Here is an 18,950-nt window from a genome sequence, read left to right on the forward strand (position 1 = left end):
TGTATTTCATTGGGGAGCTGTCACTCTCACCCTCTTCCCTATAAGCAAGCTCTCTCTCTCTTACACACACACACACACACACACACACACACACACACACTCATTGCTGTTTGTCTTCTCTCCCATCTTTAATTCTAGTGAAGATGCTGAAGAAACATCACATCAGACTCTGAGTACCTCTTCCCTAGGCTTGACACATACAGCTCGCAAAGCTGAGGACCAGACCTGTTTCCTGGAACCCAGCTTTCTTGCCAGTTTCTGCCGTTGTTCGCACTGTTTCTTTATCGAAGCCGCTCCTTTGTCTCAGGGATTCAGGGTTTTCCTGAATCTCCTAGCTTTGCCCAGCCCCTCTTTGAGAAACTGGACTGGAATGAAACCACAGTGATGGGAGGGGGTGGAGGTAGAGTTGGCTTCTCGTGGCTCTGCTGGGCAGGGTGTGTTCTGCTCAATTAGCATGAGAATAGACAAGCTTTCTCCCTATTCTCCCTTAGGGATGGAGAGAAAAGGACAGTAAAGGCTATAGTTCTGTCCTACTCTAACGGCGAACAGAGTAGATGGGGACTGGGAAAGTGACCGTCATCACATTCTTCTAATCCTCTGAAGACCCGAGGACCCTGCCGTAGTGAGAAAAGCTTTGATGGAGCCGGCTAGTGGATCTCCGCTCCAGATTTTCCAGCTGTCCTTGTCCCCACACCGCTGAGAGAGCAGGATGCTGAGATGGCTCCGTGATGCAGAAGGTATGTGCTTTTTCAGATCTGGTACTGATGCTGTGTGTGTGGTGAGGTCTCTGTGGCGCAATGGACGAGCGCGCTGGACTTCTAATCCAGAGGTTCCGGGTTCGAGTCCCGGCAGAGATGATCACCTGGCGATCCTCTCTTTTACTTTGTATGTTCTCACGCTAGGTTTATAATTATATTTATGCCTCCCCGGAGGCTCTAAGGCAGAGAAAGGAAACCCCTTTCCTTGGGAATCCTGGACTTCCTCTCCTTTTGCTTTTCCTGTCTTCATTCTTTCTCCGTCCCTCCCTTACTGATTTTCATTGTAGTGAAGGCTCAAATGTCTGCTTCATCCCTCTGCTCAGCCTGAATGATACAGCCTTTGCATCTTGCTTCAAAGGAGAATCACTGGGACATAGTGACCGAGATGCCAGGTTCTGGGACCATTGTGGCTCCTTTTACTTCTGAAAGCACAAAAAGACAGCTTGATTGTCTCATATGCCAATGAAGAAATGTCCAGTTGTCCTAAGGTAACACCCACCTTAACTTAGGTAAGTCAGGAGATGAATGGGGTCATGCAGAGGATAATTTCTGGTGCTATCTTTGTCAGCTATACATTTGCATTTCTAGGGCTTTTTGTTAGAAAGTTCATTACTCACTTCCTCATCTAAAAGGTGAAGTGTAATCATTGCCCTTTGTCTCAAGAAATAAACTACACTGCAACACACTAATTACCAGTAGCAAATGAATTTGTCCCCAGAAACTCAAAGGTCCTATACTTAAATGCTCTTTACTGTGAAAAGTTTTCCACTTTTCCTGTTTACAGGGCCAGCTTTGAGGGTTGTGTCTAAATATTATTTTTATAATTCCTGGTTTCCAACAAGCCGTCTTCTCACCGCTCTCTCATCCCCCATTCACTTCTGCTCTCACCCTGAGCAAGATTGGGAGGGAGCTTGGGTTTCTATTTTGAGTTGGCTTGGCTCTCTCACCCTTGCATATTGCAGCATCCAGCCCATTAACTATAGATTGCCACCCACGTCAAGAACTGACTTCCACCTCTGATAAACCCAGGAAACCTGAGAAGACAAACTTCTCCCACAGCTGGAGAATCAACATCTTTCTCACTTGGGGCTCTGGACGGGTGATCAGAGGCTACAACTAGCCATGAATTCAGCTCTGAGGAAGCTGAAGTGAGGTGAAAGGGGAGAATTCATACACAATTTAACCACAACAACACCATACTAAGAAGTGGATGTTGATAGAGCAGACAGAAGGATTCTGAAGGGAGACTGATGATTTCTGCCTTTTGGAAGTATTCATGTTTGTAGCAAATTGAAACTTTTGAAATTCTTTTGAAGTAGAGCAGTAACTTAAAGGACTTACAATTCTTATAGTAAGAGACCACAAAGCTTTCCTTCTCTGAGTTACCTTGGTGGAATACCAATTTAGATATTAATTAAACTATGGACATACACTTTGGAGGATGTTTCTGTGGAGCAGAAATTCCTGGGCAGACCCTTTTGGAGCCTGTTTTTTTATTGTTAGCTCAGCCTATCTATGTATTTTTGCTTTAAGCTCTGTCCTGAGAGGAAAAATCAATGTGCGGATGAGGGAAGGAAGTTAAAGAAGGGGCCTGCTACATTTTTCAACTATACACAGAAAACTCTATCTTTCGAGTTTCCCTAAATCATTTGATTGCAATGGGACTGCTCCACAGTAATGAGGAGTAAGGAGGTTGTCTCTCTATCACTCTTAAAGGGTGGGGCAAGATTCTAGGTTCATTATAACTGACATTAAGGTTTATTCAATTCTAGAAGTTTTTTAGGAATAAAGACTTCATGAAATTGTGGAGGCTAGGAGTGAGGGTTGAGGACTGGGAGGGGATGTGTACCCAAGTAGACGTCAAACTGTTCAAATTTTGATCAGGCTGCAATATAATCAGCTATTTAGGTGAAATTCTATACTAATGAGAATAAAAACCCACAGACAATCTTTCAAAACTGATTTTAGCTAGTTATTTTTATTTTCTATCTAGGGATGAGAAGACTTGGTTCAAATTGCAGTTTTGCCAAGTTGCTAAATCTGTCTGAACTTTAATTTGTTTATTTATAAAAACAAGGATATATTATCTATCCTCCAAATGTGAAAATGAGTGAGAAAGTTTATAGTGCAGCTCTGTATAGATATATAGGTTATGTTAGTGTTCTAGTGGCTTTCATCTCCCTCCTCAGCATGTAGAAAAAATATGTGGCCACAAAGTGAGGAATAAAAAGGTCTGAATAATCAGTCCCTGCCTGAGACATCCCAGGTGACTGTATACCTTCAGCTGGGACTGATGTGGACTTGTGTTACCCTAAGAAAGAGGATAGAATGAACTTTTCTACTTAGTAGAGTCCTTCAGAGGGCAGATGGTCCCTCTGTGTCTTAGCTAAGGGTTTTATCTCAGTAGGTAGGTCAAGGTCCTTGCTATCTAAATACTTATGAGAACTAGAGTCTTCCACCTACTCAAACATCACCTAACCTTCAGCCCCTTCAGTCTTTTAGGGGACCTATTTCAAGGATTTGAAGAACATCACAAGATTGGTGGCAAGATATTCCATATTGGTTGAAATTCCTCTATGTTTTCTTTTTTAATGTTTATTTATTTATTTATTTTAATGAGAGGAGGATCCACCCAACAAGCCCACTAGGGGGCGATGCTCTGCCTATCTGGGGCCCTTGCTCTGTTGCAACTGGAGCCACTTTTTAGCGCCTGAGGTAGAGGCCATGGAGCCATCTTCAGCACCCAGGGCCAGCTCACTGTAATTGAGCCATGGCTGCAAGAGGGGAGGAGAAAGAGAGAGAGAGAGAGAGAAGCGAGAGAGGGAGTGGTGGAGAAGCAGATGGGAGCTTTTCCTGTATGCCCTGACCGGGAATTGAACCCGGGACTTCTGCATGCAGGGAGGATGCTCTACCACTGAGAAAAATTATTGATTTTAAAGAGGGGAGAGAGATAGAGAGAATGCAAGGAGGAGGAATGGGAAGCATCAACTCATAGTACCTGTTTCTCTTATGTGCCTTGAGCAGGCAAGCCCAAAATTCCTCTGTATGTGATAACAGATTTTTTTCTTAACTCTGAGAGATAACTCTTAATTTGCAAGTATTATAATTACTGTATTTTAAAGAAAGAATATAAAATAAAAATGGGTGGGCTTTTATAAAGTTATTGCACTGTAGAACTCAAATACTTCACAAGTTTGGAACTGATTATTAATTATAAAATATGCCAGCAGAATGTATGTTCTGTATTACTGTATTTTCAGTGCCTAAAATATGGTAAGCATTTGATGTATATATCTGAAATAATTAATGCTGGCTTAGATTTGCTATAAAGTACATAGTTAGGAAAGATGAAGATGTAGCTCCTAAAGATCATAAACACAGGCAACATCTTCATGGATTTGCTCATGTGCTTTACAAATGTGAAAATGAGTGAGAAATTTCATAGTGCAGCTCTTAATAATATTTATTAAGTGTCCATTCTGTGTCAGTCTCCATGTTTTAAGCACTGAGATCCATATTTTTGTGGCAGAAACAAAGAATAAATTGGTAAATAACATTATAATAGAACTATAGGTAGAGAGATACAGTAGGCTCTTCTTATTTAGGGTTTCATTTTCCTCAGTTTCAGGTCCCCATGGTCAACCATAGTCTGAAAATATTAAATTGAAAATTTGAAAAATAAACAATTTTTTTAAAGAAGCATTTTTATTTTTATTTACAGAGACAGAGAGAGTCAGAGAGAGGGATAGATAGGGACAGACAGATAGGAATGGAGAGAGATGAGAAGCATCAATCATCAGTTTTTTGTTGTGACACCTTAGTTGTTCATTGATTGCTTTCTCATATGTGCCTTGACTGTGGGCCTTCAGCAGACCGAGTAACCCCTTGCTCGAGCCAGAGACCTTGTGTCCAAGCTGGTGAGCTTTGCTCAAACCAGATGAGCCCGTGCTCAAGCTGGCGAGCTCGGGGTCTCAAACCTGGGTCCTCCGCATCCCAGTCTGATGCTTTATTCACTGCGCCACCACCTGGTCAGGCTAAAAAGTAAACAATTTATAAGTTTTAAAATTACACATCATTTTGAGAAGCATGATGAGATCTCAAACCCTCCTGCTCCCTCCTGCCCAAGACGTGTCATTTTGTCCAGTGCATCCACACTTTAAACCCTACCCTTCAATTAGTCACTTAACAGCTCTCTTAGTTGTCCGGTCAGCTGTCATGGTATTACAATGTTTGTATTCTATATAGTAACCCTATTTTACTTAATAGGGTTTCTAAATCCATTCATATAACTTTTATTACAGTATATTGTTATAATTGTTCTATTTTATTTGTAGTTATTATTGTTAATCTCTTACTGTGCCTGATTTAATATAGGCATATATGTATAAGAAAAAAATAGTGCATATAGGGTTTGGTACTCTATTCCTGGTTTTAGGCCTCCAGCGAAGGTCTTAGAATGTATCTCCCATGGATAAGGGGGGACTACCGTACATGCTGGAGGAACTTAACTAGTGATAAGAGGTAGAGCAGTGTGAAGCATTGTTGTCACGTAAGACCTCTCACAAGAGATAAGATTTGAATGAAGAATGAGTGAAGCAAATGAGATCAATGAGATCTAAAGGATGGGTGCTCCAAATAGAAAAGAAACAAGAACAGAAACCCTGAGGTGGCCATGAGCTTGATGGCTTTGAGGGAAAGCACAAACATCATTGTGGTTGGCATGGAGGGAGTGATGCGGTAAATTAAGTTCAGAGATTAGTATGGGCATGTCACGTAGGACAGCGTTCTCAATCAACCCTATCACATCCAAATGTGCCTTGTATAATAAGTTGAGTATTTTCTTATTCTCTATTAATATCCTGCAAAGAAATTTATAGGTAATATAACCTCCTTATACACATAAGTAAAATAAATCTAATAATATTTAGTTGTAATATGAGAGAAATAAAAATAAATTTGTAATAAATAATTTGTTTGAGAGAGAGAGAGGCATGGAGAGAGAGAGGAACATCAAGTTGCTCCTATATGTGTCCTAACTGGGGAATCGAACCAGCAACCTCAGCACTCTGGAATGAGCTCTAACCAAGCTATCTGGCCAGAGCTTTTATTTATTTATTTATTTTTAAAGGCAGAAAGGAAGGGAGAGAAAGGGGAAGGATAAGGGAAGAATTTATTTGTTGTTCCATTTAGTCATACATTCATTGGTTGCTTCCCATGTGTGCCCTGACTGGGGATCGAACCTGCAACCTTGTCCTTTTGGGACGACTCACTTAACTGACTGAGCTAATCGACCAGAGCCAATAATATGCATTTTTTTTTTAGATTTTATTTATTCATTTTTATAGAGAGAAGAGAGAGAAAGAGAAAGAGAGAGAGAGAGAGAGAGAGAGAGAGAGAGAAAGAAGGTGGGGAGGAGCAGGACGCATCAACTCCCATATGTGCCTTGACCAGGCAAGCCCAGGGTTTTGAACCGGCGACCTCAGTGTTCTAGGTCGACACTTTATCCACTGCGTCACCACAGGTCAGGCCAATAATATGTATTTTTTTTCTTTTTGTATTTTTCTGAAGCTGGAAACAGGGAGAGACAGTCAGACAGACTCCCACATGCACCCGACCGGGATCCACCCAGCTCGCCCACCAGGGGCGATGCTCTGCCCACCAGGGGGCGATGCTCTGCCCCTCCAGGGCGTCGTTCTGCTGCGACAAGAGCCACTCTAGCGCCTGGGGCAAAGGCCAAGGAGCCATCCTCAGCGCCCGGGCCATCTTTGCTCCAATGGAGCCTTGGCTGCGGGAGGGGAAGAGAGAGACAGAGAGGAAGGAGGGTGGGGTGGAGAAGCAAATGAGCGCTTCTCCTATGTGCCCTGGCCAGGAATCGAACCCGGGTCCCCCGCACGCCAGGCCGACGCTCTACTGCTGAGCCAACCAGCCAGGGCTAAAATTAATAATATGTATTTTGATATGTAAATGCCACACTAACAGTCTGTACCAATATGAAGACTTACTTTCACTGCAACAGATTTTATATTATTTATATTTAAATTTATTTACATTATTTATATGTATTTATATTTTATATACTATGTAAAAGAAGTTTCAGCATATACACTTTTACTTTTTATCCAATCCCAGAGATTTCCCCACTTTACTTTCTTCTGCCTCCTTAATCTATCACCTATCAATTTATGTAACCCCCTTACATACCTCTTCCCTTTCAATTTCAATGTATAAAGTAAGTGGTAAAGCTGCCATTTTCCAGAGCATTTTCTCAATCTATGGAGACTTTGCTTCCTGGCAATTGTTGACAGTTTGGCTCAAATAAACTCATAAAATTCTTACAGGTTTGGAATTTTCTTACAATGACATAGATTAGAATTAAAGATGAGTTTGTGATCCCTGAATATCCACCCAGATATGAAAGGGAGATACTCCAGAGACAGGTTAAGTAGATAAAAACCTAACAGGAAATAAATATTAATTCGCTTCTTCAACAAATATTTACTTAGTACCTACTATATGCAAAGCAAGAAGAGACAGAATTATTGCACAGATATATGTAAAATTGCAACAGTCAATGAAGGAAAGATCTATGGAGCAAAGAAAATTTATAATGAGGAGCTGACCTCTTCAAAGAGGCCTAGGAAATCTTCCAGAAAGTGCCTCTTGACTTGAGTTTGAAAGATCATTAGGAAATAATGAAACAAAAAAAATGAAAGAACGAGCTTTCCTGACTGGAACAGAGAGCACAAAAGTCTTGTGTTGGGAAAAAGTACAAAGGACTGATAAGCAAGTGTAGTTTGACTATAGAGAGTGTGGCAGAAGTGGGGAGAAATGAATTTAGAAAAAAAGAGGCAGGAGGCTGACTCTGTACAGCCTTGTACTGACTCAGGGGATTTTGTCCTTATCAAACTAGAGAAGACCACTAGAGAATTTTAAGTCAGAGAATAACATGGTTAGATTTGTATTTTAGAAAGCTTATGACAGCTGCTGCTGAGAGAACAGAGAAGAAGGGTGCAGGATAGAAGTGGAACTGAATTAGCAGTTACTGCCAGTAGTTGTTGTAAGAAGTGATGCTAGCTTGGGTTAGAGAGATGATGACAATGGTGGTGGCAGTAATGGTGAAGAGAGAAGATGGGTTTTAGAGATATTTTTAAATGTACAGGATTTGTTGAGAGATTAGAAATGGTAGAAAGAAGAAGGACTTTTCATGGATGGTGCCAAGATTTCTGGCTTGCATACCATTGATCAAGATAGGAAAAATTGGAAAAAGACCACCTTTGGCTGTGAAAATAATAAGTTTAGTTTTCAGCTTCAAATATGAGGTGCTTTTGATATCCAAGAGAAAATGTCAAGTATCTGTGAAGTTGAGAGCTGGCTTAGGGTCTGAATTAATAATTCGATTTAAGGAGTCACTGCATGTTGGTGGAATTTGAAATCATAAGTATGAATAAGATCATCTAGGAGTAAGTGTAGAGTTAGAATACAGGCTTAAAAATTAATTAAGAGAAACTCCAACATTTGATAGTATAGTAGAGAAAGATTTAGAGAAGCAGTCTCCAAGAAGGAGGAGGAAAGCCAGAATATTATCACTTCCAAAGCCACGGAAAAGGAGTGTTCAAGAAGGAACTTGCTTGAGCACTATATGCTACTGAGAAGTCAAAAATGATTATAACTAAAAAAAAATGATTATAACTAAAAAATGTCCATTAGATTAAGTGACATGGAAATTAGTGGTGGTAGTTGTTTCCGTTTCTATGGAGTATCAGGACAAGGAATCAGACTGGAGTAGACTGTATAAGGTGGGATGTTAAGACATTGAAGAAATGCCAATAGTAGCTTGGCTGAGAATACATGAGGAGAGGGTGGTGATATGAAAGGCATGAAGGAACAAACAAGAAATAATTTTTTCTTATTTAAAAAGTTTATTTATGAAAAAATTTTAAACATAAATAAAATTAGAATAGTGTTATGAACCCATATCACTCAGTTTCAATAGTGATTAATTTACGATCAGACTTGTAACTTTCAACCTTTTTTCACTTTTAGTGAGAGAGGCTTGAGCTAATTTAAAGCCTATTGGGAAGGAAATCATTGAGAATACAAGTATGAATATTCCATAGTGAGAGAAAAATTAGCATAAATAATAGCCAAAGTTTCTGAGAAGGTAGGTGGGAGGAGAATAGAATATGAAGTACTGGTGAAGAGATTAACTTTAGGAAACGCGAGAAGCTCTCCTATTGCTATAGGAGAGAAAGCAAGAAAGATGGAGGGTGTGCACATATGTAAATTTACATGTTTAAGATCTGAAAGATAAAATTTCATCTGCTGGTAAAGGTAGCTTTTCTTTGTCCTCCTATTACTCTTTCTTCTCCTTTTTAAAAAATAAAGTAGTCATATCATGTTTAGAGAATAATGGAGAAAAAGAAGATCTTGGATGTTAGAAGAAAACATAGAAAGTTGGATTAGTTATTGTTGAGAAGAGAAAAAATGAAAATATAGCAGAAAATAAATATAGAATATTTACTAAAAAGTGGTAAAGACCCATTTAGAGTGGATTAATTGGTTCTGAGAAACATATTCATATATATATATATAATTATATGTATATTTGTACATCTGGCTTATTAATATTTGCCTTTATAATAGTAACATAAAACAACATAAAATGATGTTGGTACTCTATTCCTTAATAAAAGAAAGTGCCCATGCACAAGTATATGTGTGTAAACATGGATTCTATCTCCTGAGTGTGATCAGATGATATATATCTTAAAAGGGAGGTGATTTTAATGCTTAAAATGTGAGTCTAAGAGTGAATTGTCACTTGTTTCACATTAATTGGTTCAGGGCTCCACCTGCTGGAAAGTGGGCGCTCAGCATCGCCAGCCAGATTTTTCCAGTGAAAAACCTAAAACCCTTATTCTCTGAAAAATCAGTGATCTTTACATACAGCATTTCCCCCATAATTCATGAGTTTTATTTTTTACATACTTTTTTACTTGATTTATGTATTAAAGAAAGATCATTAGAATGTATTTTTTTCTGATTTAATTTTGGACAAAAATCATATCTATGCTATTTCAGTGAATTTGTTGTCTATAAACTTCATCCATGATCCATATATAAAAAAAGGTAAAAAAATATCAGAATTATTTAAAATGGCATGAATAAGAAATATATTACTTAAAATATATAAATTATAGATGACACAGAGACCACTTCATCCAGATTAAGAGATGTAGTATTTATAAATTTCTTAAATTTGGATTTTGTTGTTCCACTGCTTCTTATATCAAAATCTTCTTTAGTCTCTTTAACTAAAATATGTGTTTCTGTACAGCTTCTAACCTGACTTTTCAGGAAACCAGTCTGCTATGAGCGACCTTTTTTATAGTATATCTTAACCTGAGTATAATGTCCATTAAAAAAGTTTTTCTTCAAGATTTCTACATCCATACCACTAAACTGCTACTAGTTTCTAGGTTTTCATTAAATAATTCTTTTCCTTAAAATTAACTTATTCTCAGAAGAGTTTAGGGATAATAAATTTATTCTAATTGCTTCCTCTTCTTTAATTCAGACAATAACTCATTAATTATGGTCACTTTATATATACAAATTTAGTCATAATTCATAAGGAATTTAGAGAAATGTCAATATAAAGTACAAATCATTTACAATAAAAGAAGCATCAGTCCATTTACTCAGTCAATCTTTATTAAGTGCCCCACTGTGTGTCAGAGCTTTGAGAGCATGAAGATACATAGGAAACAAGGAAAGCGTAATCTTGCAGAGCGTATTATACAGTGTGGAAAACAGACATTGATTAAGTCATCCCAGCAAATTCTGGTGAGTTTTCTGCTGGGGAAAGTACCGAGAATGTTATGGAATATCTGGAAGCTAGAAAGTCATGGATGTCCTCTAAGAAGAAGTGTTATTAAGACACAAGAAAAGGGGAAGACAAGAAGATACCAGGAAAGCTGTGAGGTGAAGCCTGATTTTGAGAGCCAGATTATGGAGGAGCTGATTAAACTCCTTTCTTTTTGAGAGAGTGAGAGAGAGAGGGATAGACAGGAATAAATAAACAGAAAGGGAGAGAAATGAGAAACATCCACTCATAATTGTGGTGCCTTAATTGTTCACTGATTATTTTCTCATATGTGTCTTGACCAGGGACTCCAGCTGAGCCAGTGACCCCTTGCTCAAAGCTTTGGGTTCAAGCCAGTGACCTAGGCTTCAAGCCAGAAGCCTTCGGGCTCAAGCCAGTGGCCATGGGGTCATGCCTATGATCCCACACTCAACCCAGTTACCCCACCTCAAGCTGGTAAGCCTGTGCTCAAGCTGAATGTGCCAGCTCAAGCCAGCAACCTCAGGGTATCAAACTTGGGTCCACTGATTAAATTTTTAAAAAGAGTTTGGATATAATTCCAAGAGCAATTATGAAACTACCAGCTAATGAACTATTTTAAGTGTGTGTGTGTGTGTGTGTGTGTGTGTGTGTGTGTAGGGGGTGATGGGGGGAGGTGGTGGTGACTACACTCAGATTTATATTTTGGAAACATTATTCTAGCTGAAATTTGGAGAAGGTCTGGAGTGAAACCAGATTGAACATTAATTTAAAGGTATGTGTGGTATGGCATTGGTTTATTTTCCACTGAAAAGAAGAGAAGTGAATTAACTTGAGAAATATGATGTTGAATGAAGAAAACTTGGAGGAAATTGGTTGTAAGAGATAAATACAAGAGTCCAAGATGGACTTAGCTTTTTGCTTTAGCATATAGGTAAATGGATACTAGAAAAGCAGATTCTCAAAATGGCCAAGAAAGATGACTATTTTCCCTTCAGACATGTTGAATTTGAGATGTTTAAAGTATATAGGTACATATGTTTTGTGAGAAATTAGATATATGAGCTGGAAACTCTGAGGAGAAATCTGAACCAAAGCTACAAGTTAGGAATGATCAGTCTGTTGAAAGTAAATTGATATTTTAGAGGTAGTTTATTTCTCTTAGAATGTACTGTGAGAAAAGAATGCTTGAGAAAGATTTGTTAGCCATGGAAGCCAGTAAATAAGATGCTTCAGGAAAGTTGGAAAAAACAAACCAGGAGGGATATAGCCAGAGCCAATGAAAAGAAGCTTCTCTGACAGGAATTGGATGTACAACTGTATCAAATGTTGCTGATAAGCCGAATGTTTTCTTTAGGGTTTAGTAGAATTTGGCTTGTTATATTCAGTCCCAATGGAGTAACATTGTCAATTTTAGTGAGTAGAGTTGAGGAAGTGGAGGTAGCAAGTGTATAATATTAAAATATTTGATGTGAAATGGTCTTTAGGCATGGGGTGGGGGATGGAAGGAGAGGTCTGATAAAGGGAGTGATTTTCTGTTTTTTGGAAAGGGAATGGTTGAGAATGATTAAACAATCAAGAAAATAATCCTGTAAATAAAAAAAAAAGGACCTTGTGGCGCAACGGTAGCGTGTCTGACTCCAAGAAAAAAAAGACTGAGTGATTAAGAGTGAGAGTAGTCAACAGTTTGGTTCCTGAGGAAGCAGCAGAGATAATAATAGTAATTATAAATTTATTGTGCTCTTTGTATAGGAACTATTCTAAGGGCATTATCTCATTTAACTCTTACACAGTCTCTCTGAGAAAGGTACTATTATTTATATTATAATCTTATTTTTAAGACAAAAACACTGAGGCCCAGACAGATACTGTGAGTAACCAAGGCCACATGGTAAGTGGTAGAGCTAGGATTCATGTGCAGGCATCTCACTTGAGAATTAAACTATTAATCACAAGGTCTTATTATGGGATCTGCAGCCTAGTTGAAGATGTAAATAGGAGGCACCTACCCTTGCTATTGTAATGGAAGAGAAGGGGAACAAGGCAGCTTGGGTAGCATTTTTAACTTCTTACTGCTGTTAACATAAATTACCTCAAACTGGATAACTTAAAAACAACAGGATTTAAATGACTTTGGGTGATGGGTATACAACATAATCAACAGTTCAAATGCTATAGAAATGTTTACCTGAAACCTACATACTCTTATCGACCAATGTCATTCCTTTAAATTTAATTTTCTAAATAAAAAAAACAAAAACAATTTATTCTTTCACAGGCTTGGAAGTCAGAAGTCCAAAATTAGACCACCATTAAGATCTCACTCCATCTGAAGAAGCTGCTCACCTCCAATCTCTGCCTGTCTTCACATGGCTGGCTTCTCTGTATCTCAGATCTCTTTTTACTTTTCTAAGAACACCTGCCATTGAATTTAGGGCTCATCTTAAACCCGGAATGGTCTCATCTCGAGAACCTTGACTTAATTACATCTGGAAAGAATCTTTTTTCTAAATAAAGTCACATTCACAGGTTTCAAGGGTTAGGATCTGGTCATATCTTTTGGAGGCCACTAATGAACCTATTATAGTTAAGAAGTTGAGCGAGTTCCTGTCTGATGGATTCTATATTTCCTGTGAAGGAGGAATATGGTCATTTTTATGGGAGTGAGCTCAGATGAAGAGGGCTCAAATATCTGAAGAATAGAAGAAACATTGAAGTAATTATTATTATTGAAATTTGGAGTCAGTTCTATAGGAAATAATATTAAGGTGACCAACATTTTTTACAATGAAAAGGAGGACAAAAATAAGTTGAAGAAAACAATATCATAAATAGAAACATTTTATTCATTGCAACAATAATATACTATAATATGATAAATACATAATAAAACATTTGTAATACTTTATATTGTAATTATGCTTACATGCTTATTAATTTTTAATAATAATTGTAATAAAAAACTACTCACTTAGTAAAAGTAAATATCAAACAAAATTACTAATTTGGAGTGATATTCAGGTGTATTTATCATTTTCTAATTAAAAAACATCTGTTTTATGCAACTATTTAATCAAAATGTATTATTAATGAATATGGTTTGAGGTTAGATTTCTACTTTAAAACTTGAGTTTCAGCCCTGGCCAGATAGCTCAGTTGGTTAGAACATCATCCCAAAGCATAGAGGTTGCCAATTTGATCCCTGGTCAGGGCACATACAGGAACAGACTGATGTTTCTGTCTCTCTCTTTCTCTCTTCCTTCCTCTCTCTCTAAAATCAATAAAATAAACATTTTTTAAAAAACTTGAATTTTGGAAAATACTTGTAAATAAAATTATATGTATTTGGAAATTATTAAATAGATAATGAATTAATAAAATGTGAATTGTGCTTACCTATGATTGAATATTCACTGAGAAAGAAATAACTGTGAGTCTACAATGTCGTATGTGCCATGTCAGTTTCAGTAAGAAATACACAAAGCCATTTGCATGCTTGGTATATCACACGCTCTCTCAAGGAGCAATTAATACAAGGTTAATCTCAGAGTATGGAATATTGATTCATATTATTTCACATGGAGAAATGAATCTGGTTGCAACAGATATATAGAGAAAGTTAATAGCGATGAAAAAGTCAAAGAAAGTGGAGAGAATTCTGGACAGACCACCCATGTGGACACAAAGCTACACAGGAAAATAGCAGGAACTGAATGGGGAATGTTGCTAATGGTGTTTTACCTCTAGAACTGTTAGCAGTTGGAGAAGACTGTTAAGGTAAGGTGTTATGGTTTCCTTGGGATAACATTCAAGGGAAGTGTTAAGATTTTCCAGAGAAACAGAACCAATGTGTGTGTGTGTAAAGAGAAAGATAAAGAGAGGGAGAGAGAGATTGGTTTTGTATGAAGAATTAGCTCACACAATTATGGAGGCTGAGAAGTTTAGCAAAGGAGAGCTGATAGTAAATCTCCAGTCAGAGTTTTAAGCCCTGAGAATCAGGAGAGTCAATGGTGTAATTTCCAGTTTAAGTCCAAATTGGAAGGCAGAAGGGTGATGTCTCAGCTCAAAGACAGATAAAGAAAAAGAATTCTTTTATGATCTTTTATTCTATTCAGACCTTCACTAGATCGGATGGGGCTGAACACATTGGGAGAGGCAATTTGATTTACTCAGTCTACAGATTCAAATGCTAATCTCATTCAGAAACACCCTCACAGAAACATCCAGAAATAATGTTTGACCAAGTATCTGGGCACTCATCAGCCCAGTCAAACTGACACATAAAATTAAGCATCATAAATATTTGAATTATATAAATGTTCTTAATATTGTATCTTCAACCCATTGATTATAAAAGGAAGGGATGAACAAGATTTCTAAAGGGTTTTGCTAATTTTAACTTTCATGTTTTAAAGCAGAATTTCTGGTTCTTAGGGTGAAATGAAACATTATCTTCAAGTTATTTTTTTTTTAATGAATTTGTTGGTGTAACACTGGTTAACAAAATTATACAGATTTCAGGTACATGATCCTACAATGCCCTAACTGTTCCATCATTATTTATCCCCCCTATGCCCTCATTCACTTGTTCCCACTCCCTCTACCTCCAGCAATCACCACACTTGTTTTCTGTGTCCATGAGATATATATATATTTTTTTGCTTAAGTCCTTCACCACCACCCCAGCTCCCCCTCAAGAGAGCTGTCAGCCTGCTCTTTATCTATGAGTCTGTCACTATCTTGCTTGTTAGTTCATTTTGTTCATTATATTCCCCATATGAGTGAAATAATATGGTACTTCTCTCTCTCTGACTGGCTTATTTCACTTAGCATAATGCTCTCAAGGTCCATCCATGCTCTCACAAAGAGTAAGATTTCCAACTAGGTATAACTCAGAAATGATACTGTGAATCTACAGATCTTAGAAACTGATGATTATACCCAGAATTGGAGGAATACTCTTTATCTACCTGTTTTTTGTTTCAATTTATTTTGATTTGTTTTCTAACCATAAAGGTCTTGATAGAACAATTTTAATAATATAGTCAAGAAAACTCTGTCATTAACACTATTCCACAAAGTTCCTGGACATTGGGTCTTGGCTCTAGGTCAGTGGTCTCCAATCCCCAGGCTGTGGACTGGTACTGGTCCGTGGGCCATTTGGTACTGGTCTGCAGAGAAAAAATAAATAACTTACATTATTACTGTTTTATTTATATTTAAGTCTGAACAATGTTTTATTTTTAAAAAATGACCAGATTCCCTCTGTTACATCCATCTAAGAATCACTCTTGATGCTTGTCTCGGTCACATGATACATTTATCCGTCCCACCGTAAAGGCCAGTTCGTGAAAATATTTTCTGACATTAAACCAGTCCGTGGTCCAAAAAAGGTTGGGGACCACTGCTCTAGGTTGTTGAATCTATGTCTTCTCAGAGTGTGGAGTAAGTGATATTGTGACATTGTAGCAGTCATCTCTGAAGTGAGTTCTAATTCATGTTAATATAGCAAACTTGCATGCAGAGAATGTACTTCAAGTCTTTCCTTTTGCATGAAATCTGGACATTTTAAAGGTGTGTTGAATATGTCTTTTAAGTAGGTGCGCCTGAGATAAATAATGACACTATTTCCTGGAGGCATAGGGTTGGGAGGAGATGATATTTTGAAGTGTGGTGTACGTGACTATTTTGAGTTTAAGGAAAAGGGAGTTTAAGAACAGCAGTGCCTGGCCTGTGGTGGAGCAGTGGATAAAACATCAACCTGGAACACTAAAGTTGCCATTTCAAAACCCTGGGTTTGCCTGGTCAAGGCACATATGGGAGTAGATGCTTCCTGCTCCTTCCCCATTCTCTCTTTCTCTCTCTTTCTCCTCTCCTCTCTAAAAAATGAATGAATGAATAAGTAAATAAATAAAGACATGAACCATAAAAACAAAACAAAACAGAACAGCAATAAGGAGAATTCTTGGTTCAGAATCTAGCTGAAAGAGTTAGACCAGGGGTAGTCAACCTTTTTATACCTACTGCCCACTTTTGTATCTCTGTTAGTAGTAAAATTTTCTAACCACAGTAATGGTGATTTATAAAGTAAGGAAGTAACTTTACTTTATAAAATTTATAAAGCAGAGTTACAGCAAGTTAAAGTATATAATAATAATTACTTACCAAGTACTTTATGTCGGATTTTCGCTAAGTTTGGCAGAATAAATCTTTATAAAAGAACTTACTGTAGTTAAATCTATCTTTTTATTTATACTTTGGTTGCTCCGCTACCACCCACCATGAAAGCTGGAACACCCACTAGTGGGCAGTAGGGACCAGGTTGACTACCACTGGGTTAGATGAAAAAGATCAGGAGAGTTGATGTCTTCTTAGATTGGTACACTTTATCTTTACCTTACTTAAAATGTTTTTCCTCTATTTCTTTACTTGGTGACTTAAAACATTCCCTGAAACACTAGTCTCCTCTCTGTAATCTTTCTTGTCTTACCTTTCCACTTGCCCAATCTAGATTAGAGGCCCTACCTTTGTTGGCCTATCACATCTTGTATGTGCCTGCCTCTATCACAGGGGTCGTGAACCTTTTTGGCTGAGAGAGCCATGAACGCTACATATTTTAAAATGTAATTCCATGAGAGCCATACAACAACCCATGTACGTTACTCATTATCCAATAAAAATTTGGTGTTGTCCTGGAAGACAGCTGTGATTGGCTCCAGCCACCCACAACCATGAACATGAGTGGTAGAAAATGAATGGATTGTAATACATAAGAATGTTTTATATTTTTAATGTTATTATCCTTTTTATCAAAGATTTGTCTGCGAGCCAGATGTAGCCATCAAAAGAGCCACATCTGGCTTGCAGGCCATAGGTTCCTGACCCCTGCCCTATCATGTCATTCACCATGTTTATTTACTTGTGTTTGATTTTTATCTCCTGAACACAATGGTTGCCACATAAGAAATGATAAATTAACATATGTTAAAGTCATTTTATTATAGACTTACAATAAATTTGCCATTATCTTGCTTCTGTCCCCATATCTAACAACTGTTTTATGCCAGTCACTGTGCTAGCAACTGGGAGAATAATTATAAACAAGACATGGGGTCTTGACCCTAATGAAACATAGATTCATTCTGAATGCACTCATTCAGAAACTGACAAAAAGCATTAAAAAATGAAGTGACTACTGTTTGTAATGAAGTGACTACTGTTTATTATAAAGGGAATAAATAAGAGGCTGAGTAGAGACTGGCGGGCATACCTACTTTGGTAAAGATGAACAAGAAATCTTTCTCAGTTGGTGATGAGATGAATACTACAGGCAGTGAAAATGGAAATATTGAGGCCCTGAGTTAAATGTGAGTGGAGTAAAATGATACAGGCAGCCTGGAGAGACACAGGAATGAGGTTATACAGAGATATTGTCCCCTAGTTAGGAGTTCAGATAAGAAGACTTGGGAAACCAATTAAGAAGCAGTGCAGTAATATCACAAGTGAAGGAAATATTACTGTCTTATATTGTAATGGCAGTGAATACAGAATAATGTAGGCTTGACATTATATTTTAAAGATAAAACATGATCAGATTTTGTTACATTTGATAGCAAGTTCTTCTCATTGTTACCATTTGGTAGAACTTGTCCCATTTGAAAAAGTAAAGAATTTTAAATGTTTTGCTTTAAAAAAAAATCAGATTTGTTGATACTTTGGATGTGGTTTATGTAGGAAATAGGGATTTGAGAATGTTTCTGACTTAAGAAATGGATTGTCATGTACTGATTTGGAGAGATTTAGAAGAAGGAGAAAAGGAAAAAACTCAAGATAAAGTTAAGTGTTCCATTTACATTTGAGATGTGTGTGAGTTACCTAAGAGTAGGTTCCAACTGGGAAGTTGAATATGAGTTTTAAGCTTAGAGGAGCTCAGAGATGTCAAATATAAATAAAAGGCATCCACATAAAGATCATACATAGGCCCTGGCTGGTTGGCTCAGTGGTAGAGCATCGGCCTGGTGTGCAGGAGTCCCAGGTTCGATTCCCCGCAGGGCACACAGGAGAAGTGCCCATTTGCTTCTCCACCCCTCCCCCTCTCCTTCTCTCTGTCTCTCTCTTCCCCTCCCGCAGCCGAGGCTCCACTGGAGCAAAGATGGCCCAGGCGCTGGGGATGGCTCTGTGGCTTCTGCCTCAGGCACTAGAATGGCTCTGGATGCAACAGACTGACGCCCCAGAGGGGCAGAACATCGTCCCCTGGTGGGCATGCTGGGTGGATCCCAATTGGGAGCATGCAGGAGTCTGTCTGACTGCCTCCCCGTTTCCAGCTTCAGAAAAATGAAAAAATAAAT

At 38.0% G+C, this 18,950-nt stretch overlaps 1 non-coding gene across 1 annotated transcript; it reads left to right on the forward strand.

Annotated features, from left to right (window-relative positions):
* Positions 1-783: 783 nt before the first annotated feature.
* TRNAR-UCU (transfer RNA arginine (anticodon UCU)) lies at positions 784-857 on the forward strand. The gene has a single exon. It is a non-coding gene; the product is annotated as a tRNA-Arg (tRNA).
* Positions 858-18,950: the final 18,093 nt, after the last annotated feature.

This window comes from Saccopteryx bilineata, chromosome 2, assembly GCF_036850765.1.
Source record: "Saccopteryx bilineata isolate mSacBil1 chromosome 2, mSacBil1_pri_phased_curated, whole genome shotgun sequence".
Taxonomy (NCBI): Eukaryota; Metazoa; Chordata; class Mammalia; order Chiroptera; family Emballonuridae; genus Saccopteryx; species Saccopteryx bilineata.